General features: G+C 45.1%; 1 long non-coding RNA gene across 2 annotated transcripts in view; it reads left to right on the forward strand.

Annotated features, from left to right (window-relative positions):
* The window catches only part of LOC141573905 (uncharacterized), a 45,178-nt gene extending 22,371 nt beyond the window's left edge, over positions 1-22,807 (forward strand). For both annotated transcript variants that reach the window (XR_012500346.1, XR_012500345.1), the window contains exons 3-4: positions 9,404-9,488; positions 10,153-22,807. This is a non-coding gene — a long non-coding RNA (uncharacterized LOC141573905). The remainder of the gene's footprint in view (positions 1-9,403; positions 9,489-10,152) is intronic.
* The last annotated feature ends 1,025 nt before the right edge of the window (positions 22,808-23,832 follow it).

A 23,832-nucleotide genomic window follows, 5' to 3' on the forward strand; every position in this document is an offset into this window, starting at 1 on the left:
GGTGAGGCTGCAGTGGTGGGGTACATGGTGTGTGGGAGCAAATGATGGCCTTGGCCTGGTCAGGGGAGGCAGGGGGCTCCCCAGGAAGTGATGCTTGCCCTCTGTCAGACCCATGAAGACAAAGGTGGTAATAAAAGGCATTACCTGTGGACGACACAACACGATTGGATCTCTGGGTATTACACACAAACGAGTTCACGCTGGATGATTTCAGTACATGAAATTCTAGAAAAGACAAGAAAAAAAATGTATAGAGATAGAAAACACTGAGGAGGGATTTTCCGGAAAGGAACAGAGGGAACTTTTTGGAGAGAGAGAAATACTCCATGGTTTGATTATTGTGGTGAAGAGGAAGGTTGTGTTTATCAAAACTCACCAGAATGTACACTTAAAATGGGGGCATTTGATTGTTTGTAAATTAGACCTCATTAAAGTGGATCTTGAAAAATGCTGGTCAGGTCCTTGTTTTAAATCTAAGTCAAAACCATGGTAGAGGTCTTCCCAATCTTTCCCCCAAGTCATTGGGTCTTCTTATGACACATGTCAGCGCCAGGAGAGACCCTCTAGACAATCAGGATCAAACCCAGCATTTCATACAGGAAGTGATTGTGTCTTAGGAAAGAGAAATGATGAGGCCACGTCATGGAGGTCAGAAGGATGCACTGCAGACTGGAAAAATCCGGCTGGTGCTCACGCCACTCACACCGCATCTGTTAACAGTCACGCACACTGTTTGCATTTCTTTTCATATCTCTTTGCGAATGTTCTTCCACACCAAATATGTCTTGATGTGGCTCCTTGGCCTCAGTGGTTTGGGTAACGATGTAGATTCAGCTCAGGCACAGAAATCAGTTGGGGGCCAACATCACGCAATGGAAGAAATTACAAGCCCAGAGTCATAGTCTACAGCAGAGGTCCTCAAATTTCCATGTGTATCCGAATTAATGTCCAAATCCCTGGGATTCATGTCCTAAGAGTTTTGATTCACCGGGCCTGGGTCATGCCCAGGAATCTGCATTTATAACTCACACTCCAGGTGATTCTTGATGGAGGCGGTTCGAGGACCAGGCTTTGAAAGTCACTGTCTTCTAGGGAACCTCTAAGTAGGTGAGACAAAATATCAGACCTGTGTTGTTGACTGACCAATCGACTGTCAAGGTGGCCCAAGTTCAAAAGCAGATTTTTCTCTCTGTCCAAAGTGAGGCTGTGGGAAAACAACAGTGGAAACAAAACTGAGCACGTGCTTCTTTCTGGCAGTTTCCCAGAAGTATATTATTTTCTAATGATGGAGTTATTTGTTTTTCTTCTTCTCTGTTAAGCTTCCTTTTTTTGAAAAAGAGCTTTATTGAGCCATAATTCACATACCATACAATTCATCCATTTAAAGTGTACAATTCAATGTATTTTAGTACAATTCAACTCACGGAGCTGTGCAACCATCACCACAATCAGTCTTAGAGCAGCTTCTTCACCCCCCTAAAGCCCACGCCCATTAGCAGTCACCCCCCATTTCCTCCCAACACCCCTCCGCCTAGGCAACCACCAATCTACTTTCTATCTCTACAGATGTGCCTGTTCTGGGCATTTCATGTAAGTGCCCACAGGCAAACAGTACATGGTCTTTTCTGATTGGCTGCTTTCTCCCAGCATCATCTTCTTAAGGTCCGTCCATGGCGGACTCCATCTCCATAGTTTGTTTCTCTTTATTGCCAAGTTACTTTCCTAACGATGGATTTTAAAATGTTGGCCTCTCTCTTTTTCATTAATATCGCCAAAAGTCGAGCCATGTTATCCAAGGCCCAGGTGACTTTTCCATCCCTTCTCATAATGTCCTAACCACACAAAAGGCCTCTGGGGGCCCTCCTGTTGGCCTCTGCTGGGGATGACATGCCCCTTGGTCTCTGCAGTCAGTGCATCCTCTAATCCTGAACACAAGCATCTCTTTCCATGGGCCTCCTCCTCATTTTTGACCTTTCATCTTGATATGCATTAAATCTCTTTCCATCTTGTGTTATAATGGGCGATGGGCTTTCCCTCTGCATGTGGCTCCCCCAAGACAGAGCCCAGGGCTTGTTTATTTTTGTATTCTAAGTGACTGACTAGCTCTTGGCAAGTCTGAGATGTTTGGTTCATACTGATTGAATGAATGAATGAATGAATGAATGAATGAAAGAGACCCACGGAAGCCGGCATATACAGCCTGGAAGCCATTTCTCCCGGCAGGTTTTAACACAGCAGTTTTAGCTCCTCCTATTTGAAATGACTTGTTTGAAAGAGAGTGGGAATGAGAATTTAACAAATATTAAACTGCATAAGCATGAAGTGGTTATTTCTGGGGGAGGGGAGCCGGCCAGGCTGGGGGTGGCTGTTACTCATTCTTTCATTATAAACCTCAAAAGAAGAAAGTGGTGTCATAATGGGTGACTTTTACTCTTATGATTTGGGGGGGGCATTTTTCACACAAAGAAATATAAAAGGAGCACATGAATAAATGAGGAATACTGTTTTAGGGTTGGATCTGAATACTAGGCTGGCTCTGGGCGACTTGGAGAAGAATCACTTTCCCCTCTGAACTTAGTCTCCTCGCCTGGGGAAGGGGAATGAGGAAACTTGCCTCGTGGGTCTGTTGTGAGGACTGAAAAGCATGGAGCCCAGCACAGAGGAGGCGTCGAACAAATGACGGCTAGTCTTACTGTTAATGACAACAGCAACAAATAGGCAAATGATAAACCAGGGTGGACGGAGGTCTGTGCCATCTGGGGCAGTCCTCGAATCCTATTTTATTTAGAGCCTGTCTCCTTACACTGAGAGGCTTATCAGATGGATTCTCTGAAAACCATGTGACTTAGCCCTAGAATGGAGGCTTTTTAAAAAAAATAAACTCTACTTCCTGGGTGATTATGCAGAAGGCAGCTGCAATGACCTCAGTGACCAAGAGAAGTACTGTGGTAACAGTAGCTGCCATGTACTGAGTCCTTACTGTGAGCTGCTTGGTCCTTAACACAATTCCATGCGATCTTATAATCCCCATTTTACAGATGAGAAAGATGAGGCACAGATGGGTTAAATGCTTTAAGACTGCACAGCTAGTAAGTGACTTACCCAAGATTCAAACCCAGGTCTTCTGGACTAAAGTCAGCGATCTTTTCATTAGACCCGATGCCTCTCAAGTTGCAGATAATGTGGGATAAGAAAATGGAGGAGATGGTGCAGAGGGGCCATGGGGCTTTGCAGAAAGGTTTACAATTTCCCAATTTCTGATGGCTCACGTTATGCTCCAGTGAGTCCTAGAAGTCTTGGAATGAGGCATAATTACTTCTGGCTGCTGTCCCTCATGCCAGGGGTGCTGTGAACTCTGTCAAAGAATGCAGGCTGCGTAGGTAGGAGGGTTGCCATGGATACCTGAGGATGCTGAGCAAAGGACTATCAGTTGTCCCTCTATCCAGTCTTCATTTCTTCTAGAGTAAAAGGATTTTTCAGGGAGCACATGGTCACCTAGAATAAAGACTACGTTTCCCAGTCTTCCTTGCAGCCACAGGTGGCCCCATGTCTGAGTTTTGGACAAGGGAATATGGGCGGCGACATTCAGTTTTTACTTAGGAGCAGAGCATTATGGTTTGCAAAAACCATTTCCCAGGAGTGACTCATTTAAAGTTGAGCTTTTTTTTTTTTTTTTTTTAATCCGAACAACTGTTCTTCACTGAACTTCCTTGATAGATTATAATAAAAACTCAGAACAGAAGGGGATGCTATCAGGCAAGTCCCAGCTCCTATCTAGAGACCAGGGAGGGGTAATTCTTAGTCTACTGGAGTCCAGAGTTCCAGTTCCTTTGCTGGATGGTTGATTTAAGGTCAACCTCTCCTTGACCTGAAGTCAAGGGGTAATTTTTTAAAAAAACATTTCTCCTTCTGGGTCAGATCCATGGAAATGTCCCAACAGGAGAGAAGGAGGGAGTCTTGCTCTCCTGCCTCACATGTCCGTGTATCGGACTTCTAATCACATTCATTTAAACCAGTGCTCATGGGCATCTACGATGAGCCATGCACTGCATTCCACCTGGGGGTATAATGGAGAACACGACACAGACATTATCCTTACCAAGCATACAGTCTAGTGGGGAGACGGACAAGCCAAAGGTATAATACTGGGCTGGGAAGCAGGGAAGCGGAGGTTGCACTGGGTCCACAGAGAGACGTTGAAGCCAGCTTGTGGGATTGCAGAGGGCTTCCTGGAGGAAGTTCTGTCTAAGCTGAGACTGACGTATGGGAGGGAGCCGGCCAGATGAGATGTGGAGAGAGGAGAATGTTTCTGGGGGAAAGGGGAAGAGAGAGGGCAGCTCAGCACTGCTGGAGGGAGGGTGGGACTGGTGAGGGGAGGGACACGGGGCCAGAGTGGCAGGATGGGGTCAGACATCTCAGGACCTTCTCTGTCATGTTTGGCATTTCAGACTTCTAAGAGCAATGAGGAGTCACCGGAAGGTTTTAACGTGGAATGATAAGATCAGACATAAACTTAGAGCCTCCTCTGAATGCAGCGAGGGAAGAGATCGGAAGGGCCGAGGCCGCGGGTCTGGAGCCCAGTTAGGTAGCTATTTTAAGGTGTGTGCACCCACACATACCTTGACACCAAAGATTTATGCAAGCACCAGAGTAGGTCCACCGTCAGGGGCTGGAAAAGAGTGTCTTAAGCCCTTCCACCGTTCAGTGCTTAGTTTCCTCATCTGTAGAATGGGAGCAAGCACAGCTGTCTCTCAGTGTCTCCCAGGACTTCTGAGAGAAGGGAAATGTACAGCTCAGCGTGGATCCGCACCGAGGGCTGCTTCTGCCCCGTCTCCCTTCATTGCCTCCAGGCCTTCAGTCCCCAGCGCGTGAGGCATCCCTGAGGGCTGCACATGGAAAAGGCATTCAGGAAAGATGTCCAGGTGTCAAGAAAGGACAAGCGTTGATTAGATCCCATTTGGTGTCAAAGTTGAAACGAGGGTGGGGAACTGGGGCTTTACCTCTGACACTAAATTCTAGAAATTACATAATTGGCTGGAGACTCGCAGGCAAGGGTAGGAGTCCATCCGGCCTGGGATTCCCTTGAACGGGCAGTTCCGGTGATTATGAGGGTGCGTTCACGCTGTCCGTGGTGGGGAGCGTGCATGCGTTTTCTAGGACTTCCATAAAAAAGCGGCACAGACCGAGTGGCGTGAACAGTGGAAATGCATTGCTTTACAATCCCGGAGGATGGGAGTCCAAGATCAAGGTGTCAGCAGGGTTGGTTTCTTCTGAGACCTCTCTCCTTGGCTTGTAGATGGTCACCTTCTCCCTGTGTCCTCACGTGGCCTTCCCTCTGTGTGCTCCGTGTCCTAATTTCTTCTTGTAAGGACACCAGTCTTATCCGATGAGGGCCCAACCTAATGACCTCATTTTACCATAATCACTTCTTGAAAGACCCTATTTCCAAAGACAGTCACATTCTGAGGTACAAGGGGTTGGAACTTCAACATGTGAACTTCGGGGGGTGGGGGGACACAGCTCAGCCTGTAACTGTGCCCAAGTGGCTTATTTATATAGTCTGTGTAAACAAACTGCCAGGAGACCCAAAGACTGTGAAAACTCCCGCTGAAGTTTATCCCCAGACTCAGAGTCCCCGACCGAACTAGATTCGCTGCCGCCTTGGAGGGGGTACCACCCACCATCCACGTTTTCCTGTTCTTCATCCCGGCTGCACTGCGCTGCTGCAGAAAAGTGCTGGTCTCCACCTGGATTTCTCATTACTGCTTTGCTGAGCAGGTTTTGCTATGGCAACCGCTGGCTGGGAAGTGGTCACCCGGGGATGGCTGGTCAGCCCACACTCGACTCTTCTCAATCTCGGACAGCGGATGGTCCGGGGTGCACTCTAGCTGCTGCAGAAATCTCCAGAGTGGAGTTTATTGCTAATAGTTTCGTGTGTGTGTGTGTGTGTGTGTCTGGGCAAAGTGGGACCTTCAAGAAAGCAGTCACATGGACAACAGGATCCCCCAAAGAGGGAAGCCTCTCATTCACCAACTGATGGGTCGTGTTGGGTTTTCTGCCTCACGCGGACCTGCACTCTGATTATCTAGCAGCTGTGGCTCCAGTGACACTTCCTGGGAGTTTCAGCAGGGCTCCTCTGCCTCCCCTGCAGCTGGAAGTAATGATCTGCAGACTTCAAATCCTCCTCAGTCCTTTGAAGATGGGTTTCACCCACGGTGCCCCTTGGGGTTTGGAGTCCGGGTCGTTCACAGCATCCCCTCTGATGTGTCAGGAGGAGCAGTTCAGCTGTGGGTGGAGGAGGCTGTAATGCAAAAGGATTTGACGTTCAAAGGGGCATGGGACTCAATGATTCACCTGCCTGAGAGCCATCCTCTGTGTCCCCAGGGCCCTGAGACTTCGTAAGGCAGGTCTGTGTGTTGGGGGTGTGGTGGCAGGAAGTGTGCAGAGCAGAGGGAGTTCGTTCAAGTCTCCTGATATGAGCCAGATCCCTGTTGTGTGGTCCCAGGGGTCCTGAAGCCTCTGGAATCTGCCCTGATGCCAGGATCTCCTTTGAGTGTCTTCTGTTTGCACAGTGATGTCGGCTGCCAGCTTTGTGCAAAGTTTGCCTCCCCAGCTCAGCTCCTCCGCCGCAGTTTAGGAGACTTGCTAGTTGACAGGCATAGCCTTAAGCCGTCCCTGCAGCTTCCCGGGCATCTGTCAAAGCAAAACGTGTGCACAGAAGCCAAAGGAGGCCTCGCTCCCCAGGAAACCAGACGTGGCACTCATGATGGACACTTTCGATCTCTGGGCTGTTTCTCCACCTCCCCGCTGGCCCTGTTTAGATAGTTTTAGCATTTATTGTTCATTCATTCATTTCACGAATACTCATTGAGCACTAATGGTGTGCTAATTACGATTTCGATTTCCTGCGGTTCATTTTATGGGTCAACTTGTCTGGTCCCCAGGCACTTGGCCAAACATTATTCTGGGTGTGTCTGTGAGGATGTTTCCAGATGAGATTAACATTTGAATCCACAGACCGCGTAATGCAGATTGCCCTCCCTGATGTGGGTGGGCCTCACCCAATCAGTTGAAGACCTGAATAGAACAAAAGGGCTGACCTTCTTATGAGTAAGAGGGACTCCCCCTGCCTGACAGCCTTCAAGCTGGGCCATTAGTCTTCTCCTGTCTTTGGCCTCAGGCTCAGACTGGAACTTACTCTACTGCTCTCCTGGGCACCCAGCGTGCCAGCTGCAGATCTTGGGACTCCTCAGTCTCTGTAATCTTATGGGTCAATTCCTTATAATAAATTAATCTCTCTCCTTGCCCCCTGCTCCCACCTTCTCCTTATATATACCCTATTGCTGCTGTTTTTCTGGAGAACCCAGACTAATACGTCTGAGAAAACAGAATTAAAATAAGCAAAGCTTCTGCCTTTGGGTGCCTACATTTTGGTGTGTGGGAGTGGGGTGGGAGGAGGCCTTTACCCTTAGTTTGTCATGTATTATGACAAATTTGCACAGCACTTTTAGTCACATAATACTTTCTAAGTAGAAAAGGAATTCTCTGAACACACACCTCCCTGCTCACCCCTCACCTCCATCCCAAGACTCATACTATTTTTTCAAGTTGATCTAGTTTTTGTAAACCTAGATCCAAACTCAAATGAATATCCAAAAAGCCATAGAGTGGGGGAAATTAATTGCCAAATATGTATGTGATAATGGTCTGGCATCTAAAATATGCAAAGAACTTTAAAAACTCAAAAATAAGAAAACAACTCAATTTAAAACTGGGCAAAAGACCTGAACAGACACCTAAGCAAAGAAGACGTACAGATTAAAAATAAGCATATGAAAGGATGCTCAGTGTCATCTGTCATTAGGGAAATGAAAATGAAATTAACAGTGAGACGCCACTCCACATCTTGCTGTAGACTGAATGCTCATATTCCTGCCCCATTGATCTACGGAAATCCTAACCCCCAATGTGATGGTCTTTGGACGTGAGGCCTTCGGGAGGTGATTGATCAGGTCATGAAGGCAGAACTCTCACGAATGGGATTAGTGGCCTTATAAGAGAGACCCCAGAGCGCTCTCTCACCCGCTTCTGCCATGTGAGGACACAGAGCGAAGATGGTCTTCTATTATGAATCAGGAAGTGGGCTCTCACCAGGTACCAAATCTACTGGTGACTTGTCCTTGGCTGTCCCAGCCTCCAGGGCTGTGAGGAATTTCTGCTCTTTATAAACCACCTAGTCTACGTTATTCTGCTATGGCAGCCTGAGTGGACTAAGTCCACCCACTAGAATGACTAAAATCCAGAAGCCTGACAACACCGAATCCTGGCGAGGATACGGAACAACAGGAATTCCCATTCATTGCTGGGAGGGATGCAAAATGGTACAGCTCTTCGGAAGACAAGTTAACATTTTCTTACAAAACTAAACGCATTCTTAACATACAATTCAGCAATCAGGCTCCTTGGTATTTACCCAAATGAGCTGAAATGTTACACCTGCAAAAACCTGCACACAGATGTTTATAGCAGCTTTATTCATGACTGCCAAAACTTGGAAGCAAGCAAGATCTCCTTCAGTAGATGAATGGATAAACAGACTGTGATGCATCCGGACAATGGAATATTATTCAGCTAAAAAAGATAGGATCTATCAAAGTATGACATGACATGGAGTAAACTTAAATGCATATGGCTGAATGAAAGAAGCCAGTTTGAAAGAGCTACATGCTGTACAATTCCAATTATGGGACAACTCATATACGGCTTGTAGTCTCTCAGCAGAGTCCTGTAGGTGTGCTCTGCTCACACTGCCTGTCTACCTGTCTTTCCTTACTTTGTCTTAAGCTGTGTAGGCGCTGGGTTCACGTCTCCCTCATTGTTCTGTCCCAGATCCTGGCCCATCATAAATAAACAGCAAATGTTGTTGAACAAATGAATGGATGAGTGCGCGAACTAAGGTTTCTGGAAGCCACTCTTTGCAAATGTGCTTAGGGTCCTTCCCTCTGTGTCCTCCACCATGTTTGATGTCATCCAGGGTGCTGGCACTGGGTACGTGGAAAATCAGTCTAATTAGTAGAAAAGTTGAAAAAATCCAATAACTGTGGGATGTTTATTCCCTAAGGGCTACCTTATTCCCTCCACACGTAGATGGTTTATTCAGCGAAAGTTGTAATGTTTTGGATAAACATCCGGGTCTCCTCGTAAATCCATCTCTTTTGCCAGCTAACTGCCACTCCACTTCTGGGCTCAGTTTAAGTGCCACTTCTGAGACGCCTTCTCTGGCCACCCCACCCCCTGCCTGCTGCCGTTCGGCCCCAAGTTACCATTTTCTATAGTGGACGTATCACAATTTATAGTTAAGTATTTATGTGAATTCATCCTTTCTAATGTCTCTCTGGCCCAGGACACTGTCAACTCCAAGAAGTTGAAGCTCATCCTTGTTGTGTTCACATCTTGTCTCCAGGACCCTGCACGGAGCCCACTGCGTAGTAAGTGCTCGTTTGTCATCATTGGATGAATCTTGTTGCTGATGGCAGGGGCTTAGCTGCAACACATGCTCCAGGGGTTTCCAAAAAAAAAATTTTTTTTTTAAAACAGCAGAACTCCTTTCACTAAATGAAATTGTTTAGACTTCTTTATATAAACCAACTCATTTCTGTGGTTAAATTGGGGGGTGACTGGGGAGACCTGCTGGCCTGGTTTCTCCTTGCTGCTCTAATGGGATCCCAGAGGCACCTCACACAGTGCCCCTCGGCAAGCTTTTCCAGGCGCTCCCTTTGAAAATGCCAGAAGGGTCAAAGGGTCTCTTCGCCAAGGTGACGCCCTCTTTGTAGGTTGAAAGGCAAACAACGTGTCCTCTTCTCCCAGCTCCCTGGGGAGCCTTGTGGGGCACTTTGCTAATAGAGCCATAAAATCCCCCCTCTCATTGAGCATCCCAATTTGATTTGCTCTTCAGATGACCTCTTCCTGGGGAAAATGATATGTTTTCCCTGCGTTATGGCAAAGACCCCAGTGGGCGGCTGTGCTGTGTCCTGCCTCCGCCATCTGATAGTCTAATTCGTCTCCAATTTACAGGCTTGTCAGTTCCCCAGCCAGCTCCCACCTCGCTGTCGCTGACCCAGTAGCAATATTTACCTGTGTCATCTTGCTCAGACAGACACAGGCGTCCCCGCTGAGGAGGCAGCCATCCCAGCCCTGTCATCTCACTGACCGACCCTGGCTGACTCCATCCATGTCGGGGCAGGAAGACCAGACATCAGAAGGTGGAGCAGGCACAGCTCCCACGGCCAGGGAGGCTCTCCTGGTCATCTGCTTCCCCGCCGGGAATTCTCAGGACAACTTCTACCTTTCAAAGGCGTGGGGCTGCTTCCTGCCCTCGGTCCGGTCCTTTCTTCCTGCTGGGCTTTCTGACTTCCGTATCCTCTCCTCCTTGAATGCTTACTTGCACATTCTGTGGCAGGTCAGGTGCAACCCCCTTGCTTTGAATCTGACTCCAAGAGTGGCAAGAAATGGAACTGGCCGTACTGTCTACGTGCCTCCATTTCCTGGCCTCTGGAATGGGCACAGTCATGTATATCATACCACATTTTGTCTTGTAATCTTGGGCAGAAAAAGAAAACAGACACACACATTTTGCATGTCATGGCAAGGGGCTGACAGAAGCTGTTAAGTCCACCCACTAGCCCTAGGCTGAGATATGATGAGCTAGACAAAAATTGGACACAACCTAAATTGTCCATCAACTGGTAAACGGATAGTCAGATGTGATACAGCCTTAGCATGGAATACTACTCAGCAATGAAAAGGAACTGTTTACAGATAATGCAATGACACAGATGAAACTTCAAAAATATTATGCTCAGGAAAGGAAGCCATACACAAGAGACCTGTATAGTGTATGGTCTATTTATATAAAAGATCCAAGAAAGATCCAAAACTATAAAGACAGAAAGTAGACTAGTGCCTGCTTGGGACAGAGACAGGAACTAACGGTAAATGTGCATGAAGGATCATATGGGAATGATGAAATGTTATAATACTGATATGGGGATGGTTGCATAACTTAATAAAAAAAAATACAGGCATATCTTGAAGATACTTCAGGTTTGGTTCCAGACCACCGCAGTAAAGTAAATATCACAATACAGTGAGTCACATGAACCTTTTTGGTTTTCCAATGCATATAAAAGTTATGTTTACACTATACTGTAGTCTATTAAGTGTACAATAGTGTTATATCTAAAATACAATGTATGTTACACATCTTAATTTAAAAAATACTTTATTGCTTGTGATATCCAATGGGGAGTGTGTGATTGTCCCAGGGGTTGGGGGCATACATAACGGACTTTCAGATGTGGTAGATGCGGGGGCTAGAAGTCCCACAACCTGCAAGGAGTTTCAGGAGTAGAGTCAGGATGGAAGTATCTCAGCCCATTGGGCAATGTGTTCTCTGTCATGCATACCTGATGTTGCCGTTGGAGTGTAGAAACATTGCAGGGCATTACTGAATCCCAAAAAACCTTTATTTAAAACAATACTTTATTGCTAAAAAATGCTCACCACCATCTGAGCCTTCAGCAAGTCGTAGCAGTAACACCAAAGATCACTGACCAGGATCACTGTCACAAATATAATTATATTTTATAAGATATAAAGTATAATAATAAGGTTTTGAAATGTTGTGAGAATTAACAAAGTGTGACACAGAGACATGAAGTGAGCCAGTGCTTTGGAAAAATGGCACCAGTAGACTTGATCGATGCAGGGTTGTCGCAAACCTTCAATTTATTTAAAAAAAAAAAAAAAACAGAGTATCTGTGAAGTGCAATGAAATGAGGTGTGCCTGTACGTTTATGTGTCTCACAGGGCTCCACGAGGTGCAGGATTTAGGAGTGAAGTGTCACGAGGGCTGTAAGCACTTTTGAAGTGGTTCAGCCTGTGCCGACAGCTCCGGCAATATCTGTATTTAAATCAGTTTTAGTTTTGTGGGGTTGCCTCAACAAATTAGCACCAACTGGGTGGCTTCAAACAGCAGAAATTTATTTTCCTATGGTGCTGGAGGCCAAGTCTGAAATCAAGATGTTGGCAGGACCATGATCCAACTGGCTCCAGAGGAGATGCCTTTCTTGTTTCTTCTGACTCTCATGTTCCTTGTTCTCCTTGGCATCATCTCTGCCTCCATTTTCACGTTGCCCCCTCTCTTCTGTCTGTGTGTCTCTTAGAAGGACACTTGTCATTGGATAATCCAGGATGGTCTCTTCACCTCAAGATCCTTAGTTAAACCTGCAAGGAATTCTTTTCCCAATAAGGTAACATTCACAGCACCAGGGATTTGATGCAGTTATATTTGGGGGGTAGGGGGCTACAATAACATCTATAATCAATACCATCCACCTCTGTAGCTGCATCATCTACATCTTATCATCTATATCTATAGATTGATGGAAAAGCAAAGATGCTGCAAAGGTAACAGTGTCTGGATCTAAGTTGCGTGTATATGGGTGCTCACTGTACATGTAAACAATTGCTTATCCAAAACTCTTGTGTTTTCGAATTAAGATGTTTCTAGATTTTAGGAAGGCATTCAGGTGCATGCACTGCATGTTCCATCACACCCTTAATGGGGGTCTGAGCAGCACCTCATAATCAAATGTATTAATATGTCTGCAGAGGTATTTTTGGAATAGTCACACTAGGTGGATTAAATACGGACATAGGTAATTGTAAACTTATTTGGGTCAGGTTTTGCTACCAAAGGACTTTTAGCACCAAATGTGGATACACTTCTGGATTTCAGAGCTTTTTGAGTTTCAAACTTATGAGGGTGGGGAGCTGTGCTATTCTTTCTCCTTTTTGGTATGTTTGAAAAATTTCGTAAGAAAACATTTTGAAAATGAGATTGTGAGTGTAACACGCTTAGTGCGGTGCCTGGCACATAACGGGAACTCAGAATGTATAAACCTTCAAATTAACTGCATAATTATTATTCTTTTAAAAGATATTTTTAAAAGCTTTTTGTAAGATTTACTTTTTTAAGCCTTATTTTATTTATTTATTTTTAACTTAATTATTTTGGGGGGGAGGCAATTAGGTTTGTTTATTTTATTGTTATTATTTTAAAAGGAGGTCCTGGATTGAACCCACGACCTCATGCATGCTAAGCATGGGCTCTGCCCTTGCCCCCATAATTATTATTCTTAATGACAGTATTAGACAGCAGGCCGTTAGGAGCTGTTGAAGATTTTTATGCAGGAGAGGGATGTGATCAGGGAAAAGCGAATTTAGAAGGATCCCCAGAGCGGTAGCACAGGAAATGGGTGGGGCAGGGATGGGAGGGAGACTGGCTAGGAGGTTACTGTCCAGGCGAGACACAATGAGTAGGAAGAAAGCTTGACTTAACCTGACAGCACTTGGCGAGCCTTCTGGGAGAGCAGGATGGATTCTTGTCAGCTTCCCTGATACGCTTCTGAGTGACAGCGGAAGCGAGACATACAGGGTGCCTTTAGGAGGGAAAATACACATTAGACAATTCAGGAACAAGTCAAGTGGGACTCTCAGGGCTACCTCAGCCTCCCATTTTGGACAAGAGCCTTAGTAAGAGCAATGTGTTTGATTGTAAGGGTTAATATGAGGCGGTGGGCTTGCTAATCAGGTCCACCTGGGCACAAAAGACAGGCTAGTGCTTTTCTGCAGAAGAAGTGTCACTCCAGACCTCACTCCTTTTAGCCCTACGGATGCCATGTGGATTACAGGGGCTAAGGTATGGCTTCTCAATGCAGGCTACACATTAGAACCACTTGGGAGGGTTTAAAACTCTCCACTGCAGACCAAGTACATCGGAGTCTCTGGGAGGGGGGCCTTGGCATCCTAGTTTTAAGACATTCTTCCAGGTGATTCTAAGATGCAGCAAGTTTGCAGGCCACCAGATTTCGTGTTCGAAAGGGAAGATGCTGCTGCCAGCCTGAGGGCTCTTGGTCAGTAAGGAAACTGTGACCAGCTGGGAAAGGATTTAAAAAGTGACAAGGAGGGAGAGAGAGAAGACTAACTGAAACTGGGTGATACACAAAATGAGCAGGAAGGCAACACTGTCGTCAACGGTCTCTATGGTAAGCGTGATGAACTACTGCAAAGCCATAGCCCCTGGGGCGATGGAGGATGGAGAAGCAAGAAAAGGACAAACAGAGAGTGAGGTGGTTCATAGGGTCATTGAGACCCTTCGTCAATGCACATGGAGTGTATTCTAGAGGTGGGATTAAGACGTTAGGTACGTGACAAGGTGGGGGAACTATGTCGCTGTAGTAAGAACGATTATGACTGGGAAATCACTCTGCAGCCTTTTACAACATCTCTGGAGCATCCCCCAAGGTCTTCCTGGTGGAGAGCTGTGAAAGAGTGGGGTCTGAGCCTTCACCCCTCTCACAAAGCCCAGGCAGCTTCCTATTATTTCTTTAAAATGGTTTGGTTATTTACGAAAGCCGTGTTTATCCTGGAAGAGCTTGAGAAATACAGATAAGCCGAAGTAAAACAAGACCAAAGCCACATCCAAGGGTCACTCACAAAACCATCGCAGAAGTTTCTTTCCCATGGTCTTTCTTCTCCTCTGAGTGCATACTTTTTCTTTTTAGACAAAAAAAAAAAAAAAAAAAAAAAAAAAAAGATCCCACTAGATCCAGTTTTATAGTTTTTTTTAAATTTAACAATAGACTGGCAACATTTTTCCTATGTTAAAAAAAATCCTTATGACCCTTTTTAATGGCCATCATTTCACTGCACACATGTTTCAACATTCTCAGTTCTCTCTCTTTTTCATGGTACATCTGTTTCAACACTCACTACTCAACTCTCTCTTTTTTAAAAAAATTTTTGAGGGGGGAGGTAATTAGGTATCTATCTATCTGTCTATCTATCTATCTATTTATTTAGAAGTACCGGGGATTGAACCCAGGACCTCGGGCTTGCTAAGCACGCACTCTACCACTGAGCTATACTCTCCCTCCCATTCAGTTTTTTTAATGAGCATATACGTGATTTCCAGTTTTTCACTTATAATCATTATTGCAGTAACAGCCCGGAATGCCCATCTTCATGCTGACTTTTGCTTTAGGATAAATTGATCCAAGTGGAATGGCTGTGACAGAAGGTAGATACGTTTTTAGGTCTTTTGATATGTAGCACGAAACCACCTGTGATTGCCCCCCCCCCCCTTAACCAACCAATTCAAACTACTTTAAGCATTTTAAACTCTTCCTGCCCTCGGGCACGTATAGTCCAAGCAGCAAATTCACAAAGGTGGCTATTGCATCAGCTCAAAGAAAATTAGACTCCTTTCATGTGAAAGTTCCCCTCTGCCAATGCACTGTTTAAATCATCACTTCCAGACAATTTGTTTTATAATCACCAGACCTAATAAAGGGAACTTCCTAGAAATTAATCAGCTGAGGAAGAACTGCAAGGGTTTGGTTGGGTTCTGAGTGGGTGTTTTGGCTGGGGACATACTGGCTCCTTTTGAAAAGTGAAATTTCCAGAGCGTTTGCAAGCCCTAGTGGATTTCATGCCTGTGGGCCCTTGTTTTACGTCAGCCAGAGGTCCAGCTCGGGGTCACAATCTTCCTCACCAACCTTCACTTTCCTGTCCTCTATGCCTTTGCTCACAAGGTACTTTCCCCACCTGGAGTTTCCTCTGGGTGGGGTTGCCAGATTTAACCAATAAAAATACAGGATGCCCAGGTCAGTTTGAGTTTCAGGTAAACAGCAAATGTTTTCAGGGATGCTGCCAGTTGCTGAGCATGTCTGTTCCATTTATGCATTCCAGAACTGAGGAATTAACCACAGGACGGGGTCAGGGACCCACCAGACCTGCTGTGAAATGGACCTGAACTAAAACTTTGATTGATAGCCTGACCTCCATAAGACCCTTCTCTGGCTGGTGGACCACAGTGATGTCTTGAGTCTTCTGGAATTTGTGTTAGTTCACAGCCAGTGTCCAGTATCCCCAAAAGGTCTGATTGCTTCCTTTTATCTGATGCACAGTCATCCTGGTAAAAGGCTGTGTGTCCCTCTGGGGAAGGCTGGGGGAAAGGTTAACCACATACAGTTTTGGCAGCATAGCCTGATTCTTTCATGAGGGGACTCAGCCCCCTTTTCATTCAAAGAGTTCTGGTCTATTAACTGGCTCAAGTCTGGACATTGATTGGGGGGGCCATGACTCTCTGTTTTGGTGATTCAAGTTAGGCTTCTGTTCACGCGACCTAAAACTCTTCTGCTTGTGCAGATCAGGTGAGAATTTAATAGTCTGCCCATCTGTTTATTTTCCAATTATACTGTGATCGGATAGCTAACGGCATACATCTCTGTGAATCAGACTATTCTGATTACTGCTTTGACTCTGCTGTCTATTACTGGAGCCACGCCCACCTTGACTTTGGTGATTAAGTGAGGCCACTTGGCCCCCAACCCCCAGGACACACTTATCCCCATCGCATGTAGGGATCTCAGCGTAGTGGCAGTAGTTCCCACTGTGACTTCTGCCACACAGAGAAGAGTGACCACAGAACTCCTCAAGGATGCTGGGGCTCCTCTCACAAGTTTACTTCCTACAGTTGTAGTGACCCTCCCAGGGCAGGTGAGCGAGTCTTACACAATAAATCTGCTCTGACGTACCATTCTCCCTAAGCCTTTGAATGCCCTCCTCCCCTGTCCTCTGCAGCACACCAAAGCAGCTCTGGAGTTTCAGCTTCACTCAGTGTCGGCCACCTTTGGCTCCATATTTCAGCCAAAAAACCACCAACCGACCAATCAGCCAACCAGCCAACCAGCCAACCAGCCAACCAGCCAACATACCAACCAACTAGCCAACCAATTAACCAACTAACCAAACAACCAGCCAGCCAATTAACCAACTAATCAAACAAACCAGCCAACCAACCAACCAGCCAACCAATTAACCAACTAACCAAACAACTAGCCAATCAACCGACCAACAAAACCATAAAAACCCTTTCTAACCCCCTCAAGCTGCAGCAGTGCATCTCTTAGTGAGCTCATATAAATAAACTTGGCCTGATCCAACCCTAGATTCCTTCCACCATTATCCCACACCCTTAATATCCATTCTTACACATATTTCCCAGATTTCTGTCTATACATTGTATAAGCCAAACAGTTCACTTGGAGTGTAGTGCCCCTCCACATGGGTCCCATTTTGCACCTTACTCTTTGGAATCTGCTAGGACTTGAGTCTAATTTTAGGTCTAGAAGCAAAAGGGGGTGGTGGGGGCAGGTGTTGAGGAGAGCAGCAGTGTTTTGCAAGGTAACTACCTCAGGGGAGATGGTTACAGTTTCTTGCAGAAAAGCAGGGTTAACCCCAAGACCAGGATAGAGTGCAGTGGGTAGGAAGTGAGGAAGAGCTGTATCTATTGGTAAAGTAGACTCAGCTAAGTTTAGGGGTCCCATGTCCCCAGATTCAGTGGGATCTGCTCATGTGGCCCATTCCAGGTTTCAAGTGGCCTGTCTTCCTAATCAATGCGTCACTTTAACAGTAGCCGCCTGTTGGGTTGTGAGTTCAATTTGTGTTATAATCCAGCAACTCTCAAGTCAAGACTCTGGATTTGGTTTCCAACAATCTCAGCCCTACAGGAGAGACAGAGAGAGGGATTTCTTCCAGGGCAGATACAAGGCTTGCTGGCCATTTATGCAGAGCCTGAGCTGGGATTTGAAGTCCTGAAGCCTTCCTTTTCTTTCCCTGCTTTCTCTGGCTCAGTTACGAACAACCAACCAATCTCATTATATTCATCAGTTTGACTAAAGTGTTCTAAGTTATCAGGAATACACAGTCTTCTAGAACCTTGCCTATTAGAGGTTTTTGATTTGGAGTGCCCAGTATTTGGGACATGCCTATACTATGGAATTATTAGCTGTTTATTTGAAATTCAAATTGAACTAGCCATCCTTTATCCAATCTGGCAACCCTACCTAAGGAAATCACCTGGTCCACCAAAATCTAACTAAAGTGCTACGTTCTCTACAGATTGCCCCCAGACACAAGTTATTTTGTTTTACTACTTGTTCATATCATTTATTGACAAAGCACAGTGTGCCAGGCATTGCCCTAAGTGCTTTACATGGACTAACTCATTCAAACCTGACTATAACTCAGAGGTAGATACTCTTATTATTCCCATTTTACAGATGAAAAAACTGAGCCTCAGAAAGGAAGAATAACTTGTCCAGTAGCTCACAGCTAAGAGGCAGTTGAGTTAGAATTTTACCCCAGTCAGGGACCTGGACTCACAGAGATGACCACGGATAACACGATGCAACTCTGTGACCTCTTCTATCGGGAGATTCCGTGGAGCTGTGCGTGTACATCTCCCAGGACCCTTCCCTCACTGTGGTCTGTCTGTACTACCAGGCTGTGTAGGTTGCTGGCTGACAGCAGAAATGATGTTTTATCTATCATCACACCCCCAGTGTCAGGACACTTTCATTTGCACAGTTATACTCATTATTTAGTCTTAAAAAAGAATGAAATCCAGATACACGCTACAACAGGGATGAACCTTGAAGACATTGTTCCAAGCAAAATAACGCAGACACTAAAAAACAAATACTGTATCACTCCACTGATACGAGATTCCTAGAATAGTCAAATGCACGAGACGGAAAGTAGAACGGTGGTTGCCAAGGACTGGGGGAGTAAGGAATGAGGAATTATTGTTCAATGGATATATAGAGTTTTAGTTTGTGATGATGAAAGTCCTAGAGAAGGCTGGTGGTGAGGGGTGCACAATAATGTGGATGTACTTAATGCCACAGAACTGTGCATTTAAAAATGGCTGAAATGGTCAATTTAATGCTATGTGTATTTTATCACAAAAAAAGTTACAGCCATTATGGAAGACACTCTGGAGTGTCCTCAAAAAACTAGAAATAGAGCTACCAGGTGATCCAGCAATCCCACATCTGGGTATACATCCAAAGGAAGTGAATCTGGATCATTGCAGCCTTGTTCACAGTAGCCAAGCTATGGACACAAGTCAAGTGTCTGCTGATGAATGAATGGGTGAAGAACATGTAGCATATACACACAATGGGATATTATTTAACCTTAAAAAAGTAGGGAATCCTGCCATTTACAACAACATGGATGAACCTGGAGGACATTATGCTTAGTGAAATAAGCCAGACACAGAAGGACCAATACTGCACGATCTCAGTTATACGTGGAATCTAATAAAGTCAAACTGATAGATGCAGAGAGTAGAGTGGTGGTTACAGAGCTGGGAGGTGGGGGACATGGGGAGATGTTGCTCAAAGAGCACAAAGTTTCCATTAAACAAGATGAACAAGTGCTGGAGAGCAAATGCACAGCATAGTGACTATGGTTGGAGACGCTGTATTGTATACTTGAAATACGCTAAGACAAGAGGTTGTAGCTGTAACCACGGGGGGTGATGGATGTGCTCATCCGCTTGGCCATGGTGATTATTTCACAACGTATATCAAAACATCACATTAGACACCTTAAATATATACAATTTTAACTTGTCAATTATACTTTTATAAAGCTGAAAAAAAAAGTTATACTTAATCTAACATCGGAGGTTAAAGGACCCGGGCCCAGAGTTCAGGTCGATCTGGGTTGAAGTGTGGCTCAGCTCCTTTGCAGCTGTGGCGTTTGAGCCTGTCACTTCAGTTCCATCAGCTGGGTGGGGATGGGTGATAATGCACACGTCTTAGGTTAGTTGTGAGGAGTAAGTGAGATAAAGTCTGCAGAGCGTTTGCCCAGGGGTTCCCATCCCTGACTGCACAGTGCCATCACTGCGGGGAGGTTTTTAAGGCTGCTGATGCCCAAATTCTCACAGGCCAATTAAATCAGAATATCTGGCATTGCATCTTTAAAACTTCCTGTTATGAAAAATTCCAAATGTGCCCAAGTAATATAATATAGTTCCCATACACCCATCACACAGATTAAATATTTACCAATATTTTAGCATGGGGATGTATCTTTTTTAAAGACCAAAGAATTACTGGGATAACACAATGTTTGGCACAGAGTACTTGTTCAACAAATTTAGCTATTATTATTACTTTTATTCAGCTTCTAATTATGGAGTTTGGTCCCTTAAGTATCTTGATTTTGCAAAGGATGCTCTGAGTGGGAGAGGTGCCTACTGGCTTCACTGGCAATGTATGGCCTCTACTTAAATTTTCCAGAGACAGTTTTCTTCTGTCAATCATCCTTGAAGGATTCCTCTTTGCGAATGGAAAGAAATCAGTCGAACTAATAGTAAATTTATTTTTGAACTGCCATGCTGCAGTGGATCGGACAGGAAGGTAAGCTGGGGAGAAATAAGCAGCATGTGGAATATGGAGAGGAGGTAGAATGTTCTAGGCCTCAGGAAAAAGAGCTTTTCATCTGGGGACGTTCAGTTCCAGCATTCCCCACCCGCGCACCCATGGCAGACATTACTAATCAACCAACATGCTCTTTCCCCCTGAATCTAAAGCTGGGTTGGAATCCCTCTTAAGATGATGCTCCAGGCATCCACTAACAATCAAGGAGAGGTGATTTAAGAGAAGAGACCTATTTATTATTCCTTTTATACTCTCTTATTGTGCCTCAGGTAAGCAATACTATATCCTAAGAAAGAAGAAAGAACTTTTTGAGACAGAGAAACAGCAACTGTCTTTAACTTCCTCAAAATCCACCCACAAAAGATAGAGCCTTTCCCATGAGATCACCACGGGGCCACAGGTCATTCTAAGACGTGGATCCTTAGAATCCATCCAAAAGCAGCAAAAGGAAAACTGCAGAACTGCAGGTCCGGCCTGGCTTGCTGCTCTGTGTTGGCAATTGGTTTGAAATGAATGCGTTCCAACGCTCTTCAGGTTATAAAAAATTTGCTCTGCCTCATGGTGTCAAAGTAGCTCCGAGTCTGCAATGTGTGTTGAGGCAGTTAAAAAAAAAGAAAAAAGTAAATAGGGTCCACAGAACTGGGTCAGCGAGGGGCTGAAGATGGCCATAATAACTCCAGTGAGAATGGATTGCGCATTTTCCATTTGCCCTGCCTCGTGCTAAGGTGAACCCTGTGGGGTTTACTCATTCCTCCGAACAAACAACCCTTTGAGTCAGATGCTATTATTATCTGCCTTTTACAGATGAACATCCTGGAAGCTCAGAGAAGTTAAGGAATTTGCTCAAGGTCATACAGTTTGCAGGTCATGAATCTCGCTGTGGGATTTGAACCCAGTTTCAAGAAACTATAGTCTTGAAACTGTGCATTTCAGATCAGCCAAGTCTTTTCTTACAGCGTGAAAAATGGCAACTTGGAGTTTTAAGCATCTCTCCTACTGCCTCATTAAGGGCAAGGACTTAGTCACCTTTGTATTTCCTACTGCATAGCACAGTGCCTGGCGCATGATCCAGTCACCTGGGGTTGGATTAATACTCAGTACAATTCAAGGTTTTCCAGTTCAGCAGTGAGCTCCGCCGTAGAGCAGTCATGGGTTCTTCTCAGCCTTCCATTGCTCGTCCCAGAGCTGGGGTGGGTACGGTTCCAGTGACCGTGCCACTGGCACTCTTGGTGCGTGCATTCCACACACAGTTTTTGTGCACCTACTATGTGCTAGGCAGTATGCTAGCAGGACAGCACTGAACAAGACAGATCCAGTGTCTGCCTTTAGGCTTGCAGACCAGAGGGAGAGTCAGACTTAAGCAAATGATAATGGAAACATGGGAAAGAACTAAGAGCGGATGCTCAGAACTGCCTAGGAGGGGCTCTTCAACCCAGACCTGGGGGCTCACGGAGAACATTCTAGTGAAGCCTGAGCAATGATACGTGGAATGCTAGACAGGTGCCAGGCACAGATCTTAGAACGGGACATGATCACTTTTTGGAAACCTCCCATCTATTGTCAGTTCACACAGTGATCCTCTCACCGCCAATGTAGAGATGAGAAAATTAAAACCCAGAAACGTTAGGTAACTCTCTCAAGTACGTGGTAGAGCTGGATTCAAAGCCAGCCTGTGACTATAATTCAACCGCTCTCTTAATCTACTGCTCTGATCTGATCTTCTTCTTTTTTTTTTTTCCAGTGAGAGCTGAAAAATGAGTTGGAGTTAGCTTGGAAAAATAGGCAGAGAGGACTGTTTGAGCAAGAGGGAGTGGCAGCTGTGAAACTCAGTCTGGACAGGAAAGGAGGGGAGAGAGGTAGGACGGGAGGCAGCTAGTTGGGCATGAGTCAGATCTGAAGGCTTTGTAAAGCCCTGCCAGGGAGTTCAGCTTTCATCCCGAGGGTGCTGGTCAGCCATCAGAGGGTTCTTATCAGAGGAGAGACAGGATCAGATTTATCCTCTAAAATGATCACTCTGGCTCTAGACGAGGCTAATGAGGAGAGAGGTTGGGGAGATGCTAGAGATGGAGGTAGGGGACCTTTTGGCAGGGCTGGGACTGGAGTGGGCAAGCGAGGTGCCTAGAGCATTTACACAGCCCCAGGAGTCAGTGTCTCCTTAAATTTTGTGGCCTAGGTGCCTCCTTGTCTCACCCTAAGTCCAGGCCCTGCTACTTGGACAGCTGCTGTAAGAATCTAGGTCAAGGTCACATACACCAGACCCACATCAGGGAAGCTGGAAACTCATAAAAATGGAACAATCTTTTTCACCTCTTGGGTATTTATGTTCGTTTTTGACTGTTAGCTCTTATCATTACTCAGCTCGTTTTCGCTTTGACATCAGAAAGGGTGGAAGGTTTTATAGAACGGAAATCTCTTTGAGGTCCAAGAGTTCTTTTTTTTTTTTTCTAATTGACAGTGGAGGAGGGGGAGGCAGGAGAGGAGAGAACGGTGGTGGGGGGGGGGAAGTTACGACATAGGCTTAGATTTGAAAAAAACAAAACCACCTCCTTTGCAAGAGTGGAGCCGAAGGATAAATAATAAAAGCAACTTCCAGCAGAGTGGAAAGAAAGCACAATGCTACCTTGAAATGAATGACCTGCTCTAAATGTGTTAACTGCACTTTCTCAGCATTATTACAGGGTGTTTGAGGTCCTTTTGTGAAAGACACTGTTCATTAACTACGCCTTCATCTCTGGGCACATTTAATCCAAAGGCCATAGGAACCTGTGGGGTTCGCTGGGACTCAACTAACTTAGATGCACTCTCAACAGAAACGACATTTGAGGTCGCTCGCTAGAAGCCCCAGGAAGTTCCTAAAAATCATAAAGATTAAAGTGCTTTTGAAGCTGGTTTTAAATACGCACATCAGGAGAATAGGGAGCCGAGTACAACAGAATTTCAATAAACTACTCTTTGGAGATGCTGAAGCGTGTGGGTCTGTAATCTGGGATTCTGAATTGGGGCAGCTTCCAGACGGTGACTTTCTTTTTGTTTTTCCAGATTTTTAAATTTTCAATGTAACTAGTCAAGTAATTTCATGAATACATGTTCAATGCAAAAAACATTACAATGACACATAGCTCTGAAGAATTAAAAGAAAATAAAATGTATTCTTCACTTTCTGTTTGCACTCGATTCCATTTCTTTCTCCAGAGGTCACCACAATTAATAGTGGGTGTGATACTTTTGAGATTTACACACACACATGTGTATGCACAAAAATACACTATTTTGAAAAGTAAAGAAGCCACATTAAAAAAAAAAAACAACTGGAGGTTTATAGCAGTTTTATTCACCATAGCCACAACTTGGAAGGGACCAAGAGCTCCTTCACCAGGTGAATGGATAAACAGACTGTGGTACATCCAGGCACTGGAATATTATTCAGCACTAAAAAGAAACAAAGGATCAAGCCATGAAAAAAACATGGAGG

Source organism: Camelus bactrianus, chromosome 18, assembly GCF_048773025.1.
Source record: "Camelus bactrianus isolate YW-2024 breed Bactrian camel chromosome 18, ASM4877302v1, whole genome shotgun sequence".
Taxonomy (NCBI): Eukaryota; Metazoa; Chordata; class Mammalia; order Artiodactyla; family Camelidae; genus Camelus; species Camelus bactrianus.